Genomic DNA, 18,900 nt, shown 5'->3' with positions numbered 1-18,900 from the left:
GACTGAGCCACATCCACAGCCCTTTTTATTTGTTATTTTGAGACAAGGTCTTACTCAGATGCTTAGGACCTCCCTAAGTTGCTGAGGCTGGTCTTGAACTTTTGATCCTCCTGCCTCAGCCTCCCACACCCAGCAGTAGTTTTCATTTTTTAGGATCATTTTGGGGTCACAGCAAAATTGAATGCAAGCTGTAGAGATTCTCATATACTCCAGGCCCTTTCACATGAAAGAGCCCCGCCATTATTAAAACCTCAGAACAAGAGTGGTATATGTTACAATTGGTGAACTTACATTGGCACAATCCATTACCCCAGAGTTCACTCTTGGTGTACATTCAATGAATTTTGACAAATGTATAATGCCATGTATTCACCATCAAATTATTGCACAGAATAGTTTCATTTACCTTAAAATCCCTGTGTTCTCCCTATTCATTCCCCTAACCCATGGTAACCATGAATTCTTTTACAGTCTCCAGAATTTTGCTTTTTCCAGAATAGTACATGTTGAAATTATACAGTGTGTAGCTTTTTTCCAGTTGGCTCTTCTCACTTAATAATGCTCATTTGGATTTCCTTCATGGTTTTCATAGTTTGACAGGTCTTTTTTTTTTTTTTTTTTTTTTTTTTTCCTCTGCTGTCTTCTACATGGCTGTACCATTTTGCCTTCCCAGCATCATTCTCACAGTGTTTTGGATTTTGCTCATTCTGATAGGTGTGCACTAGGGGAGACAGGAGACTTGGACCATGGTCTTTGACTGCCTTGGAGCTGTGACTGCACTTTGCCCTGGGAACTTTCCTGCAAAGGTGCAGGATGAGATTGCCCAGGAGCTGTGGTAAAGCCCTGCGGGAGAAAGTTTGGTACAAAGTTACAGAACAATAACAGTCTTGACCTTGAGCTCAGACACCAGCTGCAGGGGATAGAAAATTCTGAGTATAACAAGATAACCAGAATATCTTGCAAGCACTGCAAACTTTCAAACTTGCCTGCTTTGCAGAAACCCTGGAAAATGGGCTTCCTGCATACAGCAGGATAATAACAGGATGTTCCTAGCATTGAAACAGTAGAATGGTTACAAAAATGTTTCTAGTTCTGTAACTTTATAGTGCACAAAGGACAATGCCCTATAGTTTTTAACTTCCTAATTGTGGGACCTTACATAATAAAGTGCTGAGCTAGATCTGGATCACTGCTCCTTCATCAGAGGTCAGAGTTCCACCTGGTCCCAACTATCTCTCTATAAGTGTTTGTGTGTCTTTCTTAATCCCCCATTGCCCCTCTCCAGTTTCTAGGGTTTGGTCATGGAGGTCCGAGGTATTGGTATTTCATTGTTTTCTTGATTTGCATTTTCCTAATGATTTATGATGTGGAGTATTTTCCATAAGCTCATTTGCCATTGTGTATTTTCTTTGGAGAGTTGTCTGTTCAGGTATTTTGCTAATTTCTTAATTGACTTGCTTGTTTCTTTATTATTGAGTTTGTAGAGTTCTTTGTATATTTCGGAAAATAGTCCTTCTTTGGATAAGTCTTTTGTGCATATTGTTTTCCATATGTATGTCCTCTCATTTTCTTAAAGGCTGTCCACTTTTATTCAAACTTACAAAAACTTATATTGTACTAGTGGCCCTATCTAGTGCAATTTCACAAGAAAAATACGTACAGATCAAAAAGAAATGATAAATGTTCCTTTATTTGCGGATGATGTGATTTTTGTACAGGTAGAAATTTCTAAGTGATCTATATAAAAGGTATTAGATTTAACAAGTGGATTTGGCTATATTTTAATATCAAAGTCAAAATAAATTGTATTACTGTACTCCCAAAATTAAAAGATAAAATTAAAAGTATCATTACATTCAAAAACATTATTTAGGTGGGATAAATTTAATAAGAGTTTTGTAAAATTTATACATAAAAATATATTGGGCTGGGGTTGTGGCTCAGTGGTAGAGCACTTGCCTAGCATGTGTGAGGCACTGGGTTCAATTCTCAACACCACATATAAACAAATAAGATAAAGGTCCATAAATAACTAAAAAAATGTTTAAAAGTATATAAAATACTAATGAAATTAAAAAGTGACTAATGTATGGAGAGATACCATTGTTCATGAATTTTAATAGTCATTAAGATGTTCAACTGCCTCCAAATTCCTTAAATTACTCTATAGATTCTCTTCAATCTTAATCTTAGTAGACTTTAAAAGCAGAAGTTAGCAAGATAACTAATATTTATTCAGAAATTCAAGAAACCTAAAATAAGCAATTTTCAAATAAAGAGTTTTTAAAATAAATGGTGTTGGAATCAGTGCCTGTCTATATGGAAAAAATAAAAGAACTTTGAATTCTACTTCAAGTCATATGAAAGTATTAATTTCGGGGGTGGGGTGGATAACCAGGAATTAAACTCAGGACAATCAGCCACTGAACCACATTCCCATCCCTATTTTGTATTTTCTGTAGAGACAGGATCTCACTGAGTTGCTTAGCATCTTGCTTTTGCTGAGGCTGGCTTTGAACTCAGGATCCTCCTGCCTCAGCCTCCCGAGCCACTGGGATTATAGGGGTGCACCACCACACCAGGCTTGCAAATATTAATTTGAGATAAATTGTAGTCACAAATGTAAAAGCCTCAAACTATGAAGCTTCTAGAAGAAAACAGGAGAATATTAATGTAACATTTTTTTCTGGGAAAATATTTCTTAAAGATCATACAGACTAACTAAACTTATAAGACAAGAATGAAAAATTGAATAGGAAAAATGATGACTTCTACTCATCAAGAGACTAAGAAAGTGAATATATGAGGCATAGACCAGAAGAAAAACCTTTTCAACACATATATCTGAAAAAAAGAGAATAGTTCAGAATACACAATTTTCTGCATTTCAATGATAAAATGACAACCAACTTAGTAAAAATGTGGATAAAAGACTCGAAGCAATATTTGAAGAAAGACACCTGAATAGCCAATGTACATGTTCAATGTCCTTAATTGTTAGAAAACTACAAATTAAAACTATCATGTGAGATCACCACACAGACACTATAAGGTTAAAATGAAAAAAGAAAATGAAAAAAGAAAAAAAAAATGTTTGTAATCAAATGTTGACAAAGGTGTAAAGCAAATAAAACTCTCATACAGTCCTGGTGGAAATGTAAAATGGTTTGATCAATTTTTTTTAAACTGGAGGGTTCTGAAAAATTTAAACATATCTACCCCATGACCCAGAAAATCCTTTCTTGGGTTTTTATTCAAGAGCAATAGAAATATATGTCCATACAAATTTGTACAAGAACATTACCAGCAGCTTTATTTATAATAGTCCAAACCTTGAAACAACCCAGTTTGCTATCAACAAAAGAATGGATAAACAAAAGTACAATGGATTAACACTCAGCCATTAAAAAAAAAAAAATTGTAAATATATACAACATTGTATAAAGTAAAAGAATCTTGACATTAAAATACATATCTATACGAAATCATGGAGTAGGAAAAATTAATTTATGGTGGTGTCAGGAACTGGAGAAAAGCAACTTCTGGAAGGGAAGACATTGACTAAAAGAGGCAAAGGGGGATTCTCTGGGGCTGTGAAAATTCTGTATTTTTATAGGCTGTGGGTTCCGTGAGTTTATGCATTTGTCAAAACTGCTGATACTGTACTCTTAAGATCTTATTAATTAACTCCATAAAAAAATCAATGGCACAAAGCAAATATTAATGGAAAATTAGCATTAATAGGGCTGGGGATGTAGCTCAGTTGGTAGAGTGCTTGCCTCGCAGGCCCAAGGCCCTGGGTTCGATCCCCAGCACCGCACATGCACAGACACAAAATTAACATTAATGATTCAAGATGTTTGGTTTTTTTTTTTAGATATTCTACCTGGCAGGCTAAAGTCACAAAGCCTGCCTTCTTGTTCTCCCACGTCAAATGCTTCTGAATCTTAGGTTTCTACTCTTCTCATCTAGCAGAAGATGTGAGCAGAGCAGAGAGCAGCTGGTGCCCCATCATGGAGGCCAACAGAATGGAGGCCAGCTCAGGGATCTCTGGAGGCATGGGGATCACCCACTGTTTTACACGTTGCTTTCTGATTCTGCTGCTGTCTTTAAAGGCTAACCTCAGCTCTGACTTGATATGATTTCCTAATGTTTTCCAGGGATTGTTCAGAGTCTGTATTGCTAAGACGCATTTCTTCTTAGTTCACAGGTTACTCTGTGTGTGTGTGTGTGTGTGTGTGTGTTTTCGAGGCAATCTTTTTTTTTTTGGCGGGAGGCAGGGGGGTTCCAGGGATTGAACTCAGGGACACTCGACCACTGAGCCACATCCCCAACCCACTTTGGTATTTTATTTAGAGATAGGGTCTCACTGAGTGTTCAGGGCCTCACTTTTGCTGAGGCTCAGTTTGAACTTGCGATCCTCCTGCCTCAGCCTCTGGAGCTACTGGGATTACAGGTGTGCACCACCACACCCAGCAGCAGAAGGACATATGCATTGACATTCAGGGCCCACCCAGGTAATCCAGAATAACAGCATTTCAAAATCATGAATTTTCTTTTGGGGAGTGGTGTATGGGGGATTAAACTCAGGAGCACTCGGTCACTGAGCCACATCCCCAGCCCTATTTTGTATTTTATTTAGAGACAGGGTCTCACTGCATTGCTTAGTGCCTTGTCTCTGCTGAGGTCGACTTTGAACTCGAGGTCCTCCTATCTCAGCCTCCTGAGGCACTGGGATTACAGGCATGCACCACCACACCCAGCTCAAAACAATCTTTGACATGATATTCTTCTGCCAGAAATTTTGAGGTCATAAAACTAATATATAATCTGTGGTGAAGGATGTCGTTTGTTTATTTTTTTTTATAACAATCCATTCTCGTCACTTTCCCTTTGATTCAGTGGCATGCATGGTGATTTGCAATTTGGTTTCCTAGGTTACAACAAAAATCCCACTTTAGTGTGTCCTCTTATGTTTATTTGCATTATGCTTTCCGTGTTATGTGCCCCTCGTAAGTAAGTGATTAACCAAATAGTACTAATAATTAACAAGCACTACCTTAGCAACTGTGCCCTATTGTGATAGTGCCGGCAAACTCTATTGGTTACAGTCTAAAACTTTATTTTCTCATTTTACACAGGCATATTCTATGGAGAGGAGACAAAGAATCACAAACTTCATCTAATTTCTGGATATATGCCTGAATTAAAGAGATTCTTGTTCTTCCTTGGGAAGCTTGATGGTGGCCTCAAATTGGTGACAGAGGCGACAGTTTTCAGGAGGCATTTCCTGCCTTTGTGGTGCCACCGAATGCTGTTTGGGTTTTGAGTATGTGAGCAAACACTTGGAGACCTGGATTATTTTGGTTACACACTAAACAACCAGAGAAGCGAAGGGGATTCTAACATCCACTCATTCGACATCCTGCAAGAAGGAAACAACGTTCTAGGGTCCTTGACTTCTGGCAATTCTTGTACTTGTGAGTCTGAAGAGGGGAAAAAAAAATATGCGTCACTGAATAAACTCAGGTGTCGCTGAACTGCACTAATGACGCTGCTTAGCCATCTGGCCATGGAGATTGGATTTGCCTGAAGCTTAATCTCTTGGGATTTGTACGCTTGACCGTTCTGCGACATGTTTTCCATTTAAAGTCGAATCCAGAACTTTCTCTTTAATATGTATGTATCTGGGCAGTGAAAGCCTGATGGAACTCACTCCGAATGTGTCACAGGTAAGCCTGGGTGAGAGACAGGTGGTTCACAGCGTCATCTCCCCATGAAGTTGTACCTGCTCTGCCTTCTCCAGTCCATCCGCTCCTGCATTTTGTAGGCATGATTACCTGTACTTATTAATACTCTGCCTTTATTTTTTAATAATGGTTTTCTTGGGACATAATTCTTGCACTATAAAATTCATTCCTTCAAAGCATACTCTTTGGTGGTTTTTCTTATATTTTTTAAAATGTACAACCATTACCTCAGCCTAACTTTAGAACATTCTAAACATCCACCCCACACCATTAGCAGTCGTTCATCATTTCTGCCCTCTCCCCAACCTCTGGCGACTACTGATTTAATTTTGGTCTTTATGGATTCACCTCTTCTGGACACTTCATAGAAATGCAACCACACGTTATGTGGTCTTTTGTGACAGGGTGTTTTCTTTGAACATAATATTTTCAAGATTCATTCTATTACACATATATCAGCACTTCAATTTTTATTGCCAAACAGTGTTCCATTGCATTTATAAAGCACATTTTATTTATCAATATATTGGTTGATGATCATTTGGGTTGTTTTCATTTTTTCAATGTTATAAATAGTGCTGCTACTGAAAACTTGTGTACAAGCCTCCTTGTACACATACCTGTTTTTCTTTCTCTTGGGTTCATACACAGAAGTACAACTGCTCGATCATATGATTACTCTGTGTTTAATCTTTTGAAGAACTGCCAAACTGTTTTCCAAACCGACGACATCATTTTACATACCCAACGTCAGGGATGAAGGCGCCCATCTTTGCACATCCCTGCCAACATTTGCTGCTGTCTATCTAGAGCGCCTGGCACGTGCTCTACCCTGGAGTCACCATCGCAGCCCTGTTGTCTATCATTTTGATTGGAGTTGTCCTATCGAGTGCAAAGTGGTTTCTCATTATTTTATTAGGGTTTCCTTAATGACCAGTGACTGCGAGCAAAGTAATGAAGAGGAAGCATAGCCACTGTGGAACAGGCAGACTCAGTGCCTCCAGGAGGACACTCCAACCCTGCTATCCAGAGGAATGACCTTCGATCCTTGTCTTTTGTCATTTGTGGCTTATATTAGATGAGATTCCCCAGCCAAAGAGAACCAATAGGATGTGTATGGTTATGAATGGAAAGGCAGGCAGGCGGGCAGCTAAGGAGATCCATCATGGGATTGGGTCTTGTGATCATGCAGATGAAGAGGGCTCACAATAGCCATGCGCACAATGAGTGGGCAGAAAAGCTGGTGGGGTAACTCAGCTCAGGGTCTAAGACCTGAGGACCAGCGAAGGAGATGGTGTAACTTCCTGTCTGAGTCCAGAGTCCCCAAAACACAGAGGCTGCTGGTGTACATCCCTGAGCCCCAGACCCCACAAGAAAGAGCTCTTATATCTAAAAGCAGGAGAAGATGATGTCCTGAGTCAAGAGGCAAAGAAGCCATCTTTCCTCTGCCTTTTTATTCTATAGGAGTCTTCACACTGGCAAGAGCAGATCTTAGTTTAATGATTCAAGTGCTAATTTCTTTCAGAAACCCCCTCAAAGCTACATTCAGAAATAATTTTCTACCAGCTATCTGAGCATCCTTTAGTCCACTTGTTAAGATTAATTGTCCAGCAGCTATTACTTAAAAGTGGAAATCTCAAGAAAAGCATGTGATTGCTTCTGCTTAGGCTACATACTTATTCCCTAGTGGTGCCAAGGACTCAAGGGGAGAGACCCACATTCCCATAATGGGAGGAAGCCTCCCAGATATTCATTTCCACAACATCACACACTTAGAGGAAAAGATAAATTCACCAAATAAGAGGATGCTCTTAGGAAGAGCAATCCATTTAGAACAGGAAAAGTAACAGCAAATATTCTTTGTGTTCTTTGGTTGCTATTCTTCCCTGTACTATTTCAGCAAATGCAGTTCTTGCAGGATATCTTTCTTCCTGGGAAATGATAAAATTCAGTAAAAGCTTGGTTTAATGGTTAACTGAATGACAAGTGATTAATTTAACATGTGAAGACAATTGTTCTTTCTCTCAATCATCCATTCACCCATCCATTCATACATTCTTTCATTTAGTCCACAATATATTTAAGATACTTGTATTTGCTATTTCTTGGGCTGAATGCTTAGGAAAACGGCCAACAGAAAGAGAGATAGTGCCTGCCTTCATAAAGTTTACTGTGTGAGATTAGACAGTGCTCAAGTATGTGCACAGATGAAAAATAGTGACTGGATCAATAAATGGGCAAAGGAATTGAACAGACAATTCACAGAAGAAATGCAATTGATCAACAACTATATGAAAAAATGTTCATGATCTCTAGCAATTAAAGAAATGCAAATTAAAACTATACTGATATTTCATCTCACTCCAGTCAGAATGACAATTATCAAGATTACAAGTAGCAGTAAGTGTTGGTGAGGATGTGGGGGAAAGGCACACATGCATTGCTGGTGGGACTGCAAGTTGGTGCAACCACTCTGGAAAACAGTATGGAGATCCCTCAGAAAACTTGGAGTGGAACCACTGTTTAACCCAGTTATTCTACTCCTTGGCCTATACCCAAAGAACTTAAAATCAGCATACTACAGTGACGCAGTCACAACAATGTTTATAGCAGCTTAATTCACAATAGCTAAAGTATGGAGCCAACCTAGATTCAACAGAAGAATGGATAAAGAAAATGTGACACACACACACACACACACACACTGGAATATTACTCACCCATAAATAAGGATGAAATTGTGGCATTTCCTGATAAATGGATATAACTGGAAACTATCATGCTAAGTGAAATAAGTCAATACCCCCCAAAATCAAAGGTCAAATGTTCTCTCTGAAATGTGGATGTTAACATACAAAAAGGGGCGGGGGAGAATAGAAGTTCGTTGGATGAGACAAAGGGGAATGAAGGGATGGAAGGGGGAATGGGAATAGGAAAGACAGTGGAATGAATCAGACATTACTTTCCTATGTTCACATATGAATACACAACCAGTGTAACTCCACATCATGTCTAACCAAAAGAATAGGAAGTTGTACTCCATGTGTGTATGATATTTCAAAATATACTCTACTTCCAAAGGCACTCACAAGGCACAAGGCCAGGGTTGCTGCAACCCCTTTAAGCAATACCCGCTGTAGATGCTAAAGTCAGAGCTCTAGCTCTACAGGTGATTCATCTACTATTTGCTTCACTTGAAACCTGCAGCTGGGGTAGCTTTCTATGGGAGTAGGAAAGTCCACGGGCTGGTTTGGGGAGTCAGGCAAATATCATCATTTAGATGTAAAAATAATAATAATAATAAAAAAAACCACTCTACTGTCGTGTGTATCTAAAAAGAACAAATAAAAAAATTTAAAAAGTAATGATGGGTGCCATTAAACAATAGGGATCTGGCTGGGTGCAGTGGTACATGCCTGTAATCCTAGCGACTTGGGAGACTGAGGCAGGAGGATCTCAAGTTCAAAGTCAGCCTCAGCAAAAGCAAGGTGCTAAGAAACTCAGTGAGACCCTCCTGTCTTCAAATAAAATACAAAATAGGGCGGGGGATGTGGCTCAGTGGTCAAATGTTCCTGGGTTCAATCCCTGGTACCCCTTCCCCCGCAAAAAAAAAAGAAAAAAATAGGGATCTGACCCAAGATTTGTCAAGTCAGAGTATGATTTCCTTAGAAGAAATATTTGGACAATTTGAAGGAAAAATAGAAAGAAAAGAGAGCTAGTAGAAGGGCATGTGACAGATGTCCTGGGCAGAGGAAAGAGAAGGTGGAATGGTCCTACAGCATAAAGATCAAGGTTATCCAAATCTGAGAGATGCCAGCAAGCTCCAATAAAGAATGCGAGGAAGAACACAGCAGAGAAGGAAGCTGGGGCTGAGGTGATCCAGGGCTCCTGACTCAGGTTTTAGGACACCTTAGGGAGCCTCCTCTTTACAGCAAGGGCGGTGTGTTGCCTTTAAAGGGTTTTAAGAGATGCACCTGATGAGATTTGTGTTTTAGGCAGCGCAGAGAGTGTGCTGTGTGCGAGAACCAACCGTAGCAAGCAGGGATGGTACGCGGGAATCAGACCCGGGTGTTAGCGCAGGAGGCCTTGTCACTTGAGAGTGGGAAAGAAGAGGGAGGAAGGCCTGCATGGATTGGAGGAATAGTTTAGAAGTACTATCAAGAGCCCGGCAATGGGGGGTGCCCAGGGATAAGATGTCAAGGGTGACCATGGAATGCATGTGCCATTTACCGAGAGGCCCAGGTGTGAGATGAAGTCATGCTTTTAAGTGCTAGTCTAGTGAGTTTGTGGGACCTTTAAGATGTAAGAGGAGAGGTCAAGTAGAAGGTGGATACAGTGATCAGGAGCCGGGACTTTACATGCTTTGTAGGGTCAGTGCCAAGAAGACTTAAAAAAATTTTTTTGGGGGGTGGTACTGGTGCTGGGAATTAAACCCAGGGATGCTTAATCACTGAGCCACGTCCCCAGCCCTTTTTATTTTTTAGTTTGAAACAGGGTCTTACTAAGTTGCTTAGGGCCTTGCTAAGTTCTCCAGACTGGCCTTGAACTTGTGATTCTCCTCAACCTCCTGAGTTACTGGGTGCAGATGTGCACTATTATGCCCAGCAAGGAAAGACTACTGGTCTATTAAATCTCATACAGAGACACAGAAGTCCCTCTTAGTACGATGAGTAATTACCTTATCAAAGTTAAATACAAGGCGAACTAGGGTCATTTACAAAATGACAATATATTTTGTAGAATTTTCAGTGAGACTATAAAAAGGAAATTAAAATATTCCAGAGTTATATCCAACTCCTTTGTAAAACCTGATCAAACTTGTCCCTCTTCTCAGTCACTTTGGTCCTGGCAGAAAACAATCCCTTTGGATTTTATTTCCAACCTGCTACATCTCTCCCTTTCTGCTTAGAAGAGTTTTTACAATGAGTTTGAGTTATTTATGAGTTTGGGCTTGTTCTGGTGCATTTTTATGTATTTGTGTCTTGATATGTTTTCTTACTATATTATGAACTTCATTGAGTAGCAAAGGTTGTTATTTACTAAAGAAATTATATCATCATAACTAGGACATAGACGTTGAGTAAATAATAAGAATTTCTCAAGCAAAGTAAAACAAGCAAACCCAATAGCCTGGTCAGCTTTAAAACCTTCGTGGTCATATTCCTATCCTGCTCTTGGTAAATCTGCCCCCTCTGTAGGCTCAATTTGCCTTCTGGTTTCCAAAACATCAGTAAATATTTACTTCTCTCATTCATCTCTGTTAGCTTCTAAATCTCTTGGGAAGAGAAATAGTCCCTTTCAAATGATTCTTTATCAGCTGAGCACCTCTGTGGGAGTTTGAGTAGGAAATCATAACTCATTTCAAATGATAACATTTGGATTCACAAATGGAACTCCTGACTCTGTCTGACAGTAGGAAATTTTACAGGGTCAGCCTCAGAAGCCAAACTTTGATGTAGGCAAGAGATACTAGTCTAGTGCTATGTTGAACTTTTTTTTCCTCTTTTTGGTACCAGGGATTGAATCCAGGGGCATTTAACCACTGAGTTACATCCCCAGCCCTTAAGTGGAACTTTAATATGGGCTGTTTTGGAAGTGTTCTACGTTGACACTGCACACATTAGCTCAATTTCTAGATTTTCTTTAACAGCTAAGACACCTCTAGAGCGTATGTTTGCACAGGTTAGTGATCATCTCTGTGCAGTGCATCAGGGGCCATCAGTTACTCTTTTTTCTCCTCCACCACTGTCTCTGCCTAGTCCCCAACCCTTTTATCTAAACAATACTTCAAATTTCACCATTATTATTTCATTTATTTGTGTCAAAATTTATATTTATTGACAAAAATATGTCTAGGAATTAGCAGAAACCTAATTCTTCAATTCTGTTAGCGTGGCTATAGGAATTGGATCGTTTCCCAACAGAGGTGTGTGATGGAGAGACAATAAAGTCAGATGGACTTATTGGAACCACGAGGACAGGTCAGAGAATGTCAGGAATGAGTTAAGTAAGGAGAAACTCAGGAGGCAAGCTTTGCAGATAATATCGCCTCAAAGCAGGACTTTATAATTATTACACAGGACACTTCTGAGAGGTCTTTTAAATATTTTATCATTTATAGATTTCAGTATTCTAGAAACTTCAGTATCACTGTTAACAAACGCAGATACATTCTGAACGAACAACTTAAGGATGACCTTGTAAACTCTTTGGGGTGAGATGTGATTCTTACCTCAAAAAACAAAATCCAAAACAAACAAACAAAACAGCAAAAAAAAAAAAAACAGGAAAATTTGATTCGATAGTTTACTATTCAAGAAAATCAGTTAGAAAACCAGAGTTCCTACCTGTTGTTTCTTTCACCCTGACTGTTTTGGTAATGATGGAAATGTGTTTTAAGCTAGTGAGATATATGTTTTGGCTGTCAATTTAATTCTGCATCATTGACATTAGAAACATGTTGAAGTTTTAGAACTAAGATGAAACAGAATAGGAAGGAAATAAAAACTATTAATCTGGGGTAATTGAATATATTGCTGTCAAATAATTAAAATGATGCTAGTAATTGGTGAGCTGGAAGATTTAGGGAATGTCTAATTCCTTATCAATTCAAAGGTCACCCTAAGCCAGGTGCAGGGGCGCATGCTTGTAATCCCAGCGGTTGGGGAGGCTGAATCGGGGGGATCACAAATTCAAAGGAGGCCCTAAGCAACTCCGCAAGACCCTGTCTCTAAATAAGATACAAAAAATGACCCGTTAAGCTCCTTGGGTTCAATCCCAAGTACAAATTAAAAAACAAACAAACAAAAAAACCAAAAAAAATCTGTCAATGAGTAAATCATTTATTTTTGTTTCTTTGTAGTGTTATAAGGTTGACTACTGTTATGGCTCTCTTTTCAAAAAGATCCCTGCCAGTTATTTCTGTATTGTCCTGTTCCTCTTTCCCTTCCTCTCTTTCCCTTCAACCAATTTTACTCTCACAATTACCGTGTGAGTCAAATTTTTTTCTACTCATAGACTCTTGTTCAGTTTTTCTGCTTACATTTCTTTCCCCCTCATAATCACAGAAAACTTTTTGTCTGTATTATGGCTTTTCCCTTTGTAAAACATGATGAATATTCCTATCCGATGAATGTTCGTGTTGCGAAGAAACCAAACGGTGTTTTATCATGAGTTCATAATACTTTATGACAACCTTTAAACAAACATAGATATTCCATAAATAATATGTGATTGATGGGGAATATTTTTTTAAAAATCGTATAAAAATTGTGATTGTTATGTCATGAAATATTGGATGGTGTTCAAACCATTGCAAGATATATTGCCATACCAAGCTTTGATCAGCATATCTGCAAATCTTTGGCATGCATTAAAATATGACAAGGGCTAATTTACTCCAGTTACCGCCACTGTTACTAAGTTATTGCTCTGAGGACATTGGAAGAGGGAATATGTGTAGGCTTACTGTACAGATATGACACCATTGTTATCATATCCGCTTCCATATCCACTTCCTCCAGTTCTGCCCCACCACTGGTTTTAGGATATCTTTTTTTTAAATATATATGAAAAGATTTATTACATTTATGACATAAATATATGGTATTCTTATATATGGTAAAAATATATGTATTTGATTTATGTCTTATGCTTAGTTATGGTTTTAGGATTTCTGATATCCATATTCCTGAATCCAAACCATTCACTTCAAGCTGACCTAGTCCGAAAAAGTTATCACACTTACTGTGTTCAATTAAAAAGTTTAAAGAAAATTATCTCACTGCCTGCCTCCTCTCTTTCTTTCCTTCCTACTGGGAATTGAACTCAGAGATGCTATACCACTGAGTCAAATCCCCAGCCCTTTTTATTTTTTATTTTGAGACAGAGTCTCACTAAGTTGCACAGACTGGCCTTGAACTTGTGATCCTCCTGCCTCCTCAAGTGACTAGGATTACAGGTGTGTGCCACTGTGCCCAGTTCCATGTTTTTCTTGCTCCTGCCTGACGATTCTTAACTGGTGTGTTTTTTGACTGATGGTATCTCGATGGGAGCACAGGTGTACAGTTACACTGTTGTGAGATTTCAACAATCTCACCCTTCCTCATCACAAATCTTTTATGAACTGTTTTTTAAAAAATATTTTTAGTTGTGTATGGACACAATACCTTTATTTTATTTATTTGTTTTTATGTGGTGCTGAAGATGGAACCCAGTGCCTCACATGTGCTAGGCAAGAGCTCTGCCACTGAGCTACAATCCTAGCCCTTAACTCTGGTTTAAAGCAGGTTCTATCTCTTACAATGTAAGATTAGAAACTGGCAGCAAAGAATAAACTTCTTGGAATCCTGTTGCATTGACGTATCTTTTGAAGATTTAGAAAGATTTATTATTCTTGAAGTAGTGGCTGAATACTCTAAACTTGAAGATTATTGAATTATTTTATGTAATTTGTATTTGTTAAACCTGTTATTTTATCAGATATAAGACAATCTGTGAAACATTATTAAAATGTAATATATTAAAGTATAATGTATGCATACTTACAGCTTATATTTGAAATAACCAAAGCAAATTTTTGGACAAAAAAATACCAAATGTAATATTTTAATGTAAAAATTAATATAATATAAAATTAAATGTTATAAAATTATTAGAATTAAAAAATGTAATACATTAAAATTATTTACCTCTACTTTTATCTTAGAAGCCCTTCTGGAGTCTGAATGAGTTCCCACTATGAACAAGAAAAAGAAATCTAAATAAATGAGAAAAATTATGATATATGGCTGGTGCAGCAAAAGAGAAATATCTAAATGTTCAAACTTCAAGTTATATACAAACACATCAGAGATCAATGATCAATGAGTTGGATTCCACATGCTCTATCACTAATTTTACCCTTTATTTTATGATTATATAATAAAAATTTTGGACGATTACATAATAAAAATTTTAGAAGAGGTTGTTATCAGCAAAGCACGCACAGGAATTGCCCAAATAGAAGTAGTTACAGACCTTTGATTGCAAAATGCCAAAAGATATTGCTGATGTATTTCTTCTTGAATCTTTACTTGGCCAGGAGTCCAAAAAAGAATGCTAAGCTTGTGATGTATTTCAAGTCTGCTTTTTTTAAAAAAAAAGTTGGCTAAAGATCCAAACAGACTCCCTTCTTTTTAGATAGTAAAATTTGAAAGGCTTTAAGAAAAAGATAGCTAACAAAAATATTTTTTGGTATCGTCTTCCATATTTTACCCAAGATAAAATTAAGAATAATTACCCCATGTCACTCCTGCCGATTCCTTATATCTCTGCCAATGAAGCTGTTTTCTTTGTTAAAAATGTTCTTTCTTGTAGAACCAACTATAATGTCTCTGTGGAAAGTGGCCAAAAGGCTTGGCCCACTAGACAGACTTTTCTAAGGGTCTTCAACTATATCTTCCAACCCAAATAATGCAGAAGCCAGAAACTCTGGTTGGTAAAGCTGGGGGAACGTCTCTTACGAGGTTCTAGCCTCTGCTTGTCCTGGGTGGAGCTGGGTCCATCCCTCTGTACCAACTGTCCTTACACTCAGGAAGAAGGGCCACTCTGGGGGTGTCACATGCACTGGTTGGGGAACGATAGCATTTTTCCAGCCATCTGTTGTTAAAGGTAGCTGCCCTGTGTTGGCCACCCCTTGCCTCCTTTGCTTGCGAATCCCATGTGATGGACATGTTTGACAAGTCTCCCCTCTGTCCTTAAATTCCGTTGTTCAAGGTGGGCAGCCGTTCTCACCGTGTCCTCCACCTTCCAGTCACCGGGTGTCTGTAGGTGCAGAGTTTGCAGTCTAGGGGAGAGAGAGCTAAGCTCTGGCCACAGCTGCGTCCTCCAGGGTTCTTTAGAGACTGTTCCAGGACTTGTTCAGCTTAGTAAAACTGCTGTGTTGTTTCTCACTTAGCTCATGATGCAAATGTGGACAAATGTGTGTTGTCTCTTGGACTGAACTCCAGAAAGAAGGCAGAGCGAATAACACTCCCTCTCCCTAGCATATAACACATTTATAATGCTGCAATGTTCAGTGATGGTGTTTATGAGTTACTGTGTTTTCCAAGAAATGGGAATGGTGATTAAACATCATCATTATCATTCTTTTTTGCTCTGAAATCAATTATTTCAAAATGCCTGCAGGGTTTGACATGATGGGTTCAGAGATGCAATACTGTGTGTTGTGTAGGTTTATACAGGTGTCATCAGGCCATGGAGGTTACTGTTAAGTGGAAATGTTCACTATGCATTTCTCACCTGGGTGCATCCCTTTTCCTTTATTCATTTTCTCTGTGGAAGGCACCATTCTTAAGCCGCTATCCATCAATCCATCCACCCATCCAACCATTTAATCAAAGTATGCATTGAATATTTAATATAGCTCAGGTCCTGCAGCATGCAGAAACTTACCTGTAAACCCATCCAACCAGCAACTCAGGCAAGATGCCAGAGTTCTCTCTTCTACCTAGCCTCCAGATTCAGTTGACAAATTCTATCCATCTTACTTCCTGAATTTCATTAGATTGTGTTCTCTTTTTCTTTATTCCTAGGCTACCCTCTAACTCAGGCCCTAACTACATTTCACATAAAATTCTATAATATTCTGCAAAGCAGTTAAGGTGGTTATTCCAGGAGGCACAGAAGAGGGGTGGGAGTGTGTTTTAATGAGACCAGATCCTGAAACCCTGCTCTCTCAAGCCCTTGGGGCAGAAGCGATTGCAGGGGCAGAGAGTGAAAAGCATTGGCCCAGACAGACTTTTGTGTCAGTATTTAATTTCTTCCATCCTGTTTCCTTTACTTTCTTCTTTTCATTGCTACATTTACTTACAATTACTTTCCAAAGAGGGGGCCATCTGTAGGCTAAGTCGGTTGCACTTGGAAGTTAAGAGGTCACTCTGAATGAGTGCTCATCCATGTCTATTTTCAGGCCTATTCTGTCTTTATTGAGTGATGGAATTAGAAAATGTGGTCCCAGTGAGCACCAGAAGGATGAATGGATGCTACTGAAGGAGAAGCATTAATAATGAAGGAGGGCTTAGATATCCTTGAACACAAATATCCAAGTTTCAAATTCAACAATATGGCCTGTGATTGACTGTTCTTGTTTCATAGTGAAAATAATATTGGTTTGTGGCTGTTGTCTTCTGATACAATACTGCTTAAGCCATGATAAGAATTATCAGTATCAGAACTCATTTGTGTCTTGGTGCATTTTAAAAACATTCTGGAAATTATTGAGCCAGGATTTTTTCTTTTTCTCAAACTAGTCTTTAAATTGAAGTTCTTATGAAAGCACATTGGAGGTTCCATTCGAAACAATGGAACTGCCCCAACACAACTACTGGGAATGGGCATGAGCAAGGTTTACTATTCAGTATGTGTGTGAAGTCAGAGTTCCCCAAACAGGATGTTGCAATTTAAACAGTTCCCTTGGGGAAAGGGAAATAGGCATGTTGTTACTATTTAACCATGGACAAGCTTTGAAAGATCTGAATAGAGTATTTCAGAAGCTAATGAGCTATGCTGTAAATGCTCTTTAAACTTCAACTTCAAGGCAGGACATGGTTATTACTCAGGGATTTTCTCAAGGGCACACAAAGTTATTCACACCAGCTCTTGAACCTCTATAACCCACAGTCCCATGTGGCATTTTAAAAACCCAATATGAACACACTTAACCCACACCGAACACACTTACCAGTGAAGGCTATTACCTGTGATATACCTGTTTGTGGAATATGAATACCAGTTGATCACTGTGTGAGTTTCTCTGATATTCTATAATGAATCAATTTGTCCTTGAAACTCCAGCAAACATTTAATGTTTATACTCCCACAATCATTCAGTTCTTGTTATTGATGTTGAGTGAATTGAAAACATATTTATTTGGGGTAGTTGGATACAAATCAAAATTGAACATGAAAGGAATGAAAGAAATTGAAGTGAGAAGTCACAGGTGCCCTGGATGGGATTCACTTAACCTCCTGGTTCTGGTTCTCTCCTGCAACTCTAGGAGCTCACCGGATGGTGAGAAGAAGGCTGGTGACGTGACACCCCCTGCTGACCTGCGGGAGAATCTAGGTCCTTATCTTTCAACGCTGCCTGACAGGCCAGGTCTCCAGGCCCTTTCCATCAGTCACTGGGCTGGTGGTGACTCATTATGTTCCTTCACCCCAGGTAACAATGAAAATTGGTAATTGCAAAAAAGAGTAGGTGTTGGTTTGGAATCTTGGCTCATTCTTATTCTCTATCGTTAGCTTCTCTAGCACCAGACCAATCTTGTAGTTTAACTAATTCTAGTTATGAAAATGCTGTCTTGAAACTATAATATATCATAAACCTGGAATTCTGAGTTAACGAAGGGCCAATTTTATTAGGCAGATTTTTACAGACACAGAAGTTAAGTCAAGTTAACAAATGTAGACTCTAAGTTTAGTAAATGTTTAGTAAACATTTTACAATAAATGATACATGTTAGCTTTCGAGAAACTAGTTTTTCATTTATTGGTTTTTGGTTTATTGACTAGGCATCTAGATTAGTGTCTCTATAAGATCTGAGAGTCTTTGCAGTATAAATTTATGAAAATGGCAAAGCAGGACCTAGGGTTTGATTTTAAGCTTATATAAATTTCTTGATAGCTGGAACAGCAGTGCATGTCTATAACCCCAGTCATTCAGGAGGCTGAGGTAGGAGGATTGCAAACTCGAGGCCAACCTTAGCAACTTGGCAAGACCCTGTCTCAAAATAAAAAATAAAAATAAAAAAGGTTTGGAAGTAAAGCTCAATGGTAGAGCCCCCCTGAGTTAAATCCTTAGCACCACAAAAACAAAAACAACCTAAACAACAACAACAAGTACTTCTTCACAATAGGAACTGAATCTTCCTACAATGGCCATTCCACCACATAGGCAGAACTTCTGCTAAAAGTTTTTGTTAAGTCCTTACCAATCAAAGGAATTCATGTTGAAAACGAAGGGAATTGCCTTCTAGTCTCAGTCCCACAGAAATATATGTTACAGACCCCAAGTTAATGAAAATATTCTGTTGAAAAGAGTTTTCATTTTCTAGTTTGTCATCTGTCTCCTCTTCCTTGCCTTTGGACACTTTCCCTTTTCTCATTAGAG

At 38.6% G+C, this 18,900-nt stretch overlaps 1 protein-coding gene across 2 annotated transcripts in view; it reads left to right on the top strand.

Annotated features, from left to right (window-relative positions):
* Positions 1 to 5,125: 5,125 nt before the first annotated feature.
* Positions 5,126 to 18,900, top strand: part of Pla2g4a (phospholipase A2 group IVA) — a 160,550-nt gene continuing 146,775 nt past the window's right edge. The window contains exons 1-2 of one of the 2 annotated variants that reach the window (XM_047521189.1): positions 5,126 to 5,732; positions 17,789 to 17,952. The gene's annotated coding sequence lies outside the window, so the exon portion shown is untranslated. The remainder of the gene's footprint in view (positions 5,733 to 17,788; positions 17,953 to 18,900) is intronic. The other variant, XM_047521190.1, reaches the window with a different exon arrangement.

Source organism: Sciurus carolinensis, chromosome 12, assembly GCF_902686445.1.
Source record: "Sciurus carolinensis chromosome 12, mSciCar1.2, whole genome shotgun sequence".
Taxonomy (NCBI): Eukaryota; Metazoa; Chordata; class Mammalia; order Rodentia; family Sciuridae; genus Sciurus; species Sciurus carolinensis.
This window is presented reverse-complemented; position numbering and strand designations above follow the sequence as displayed.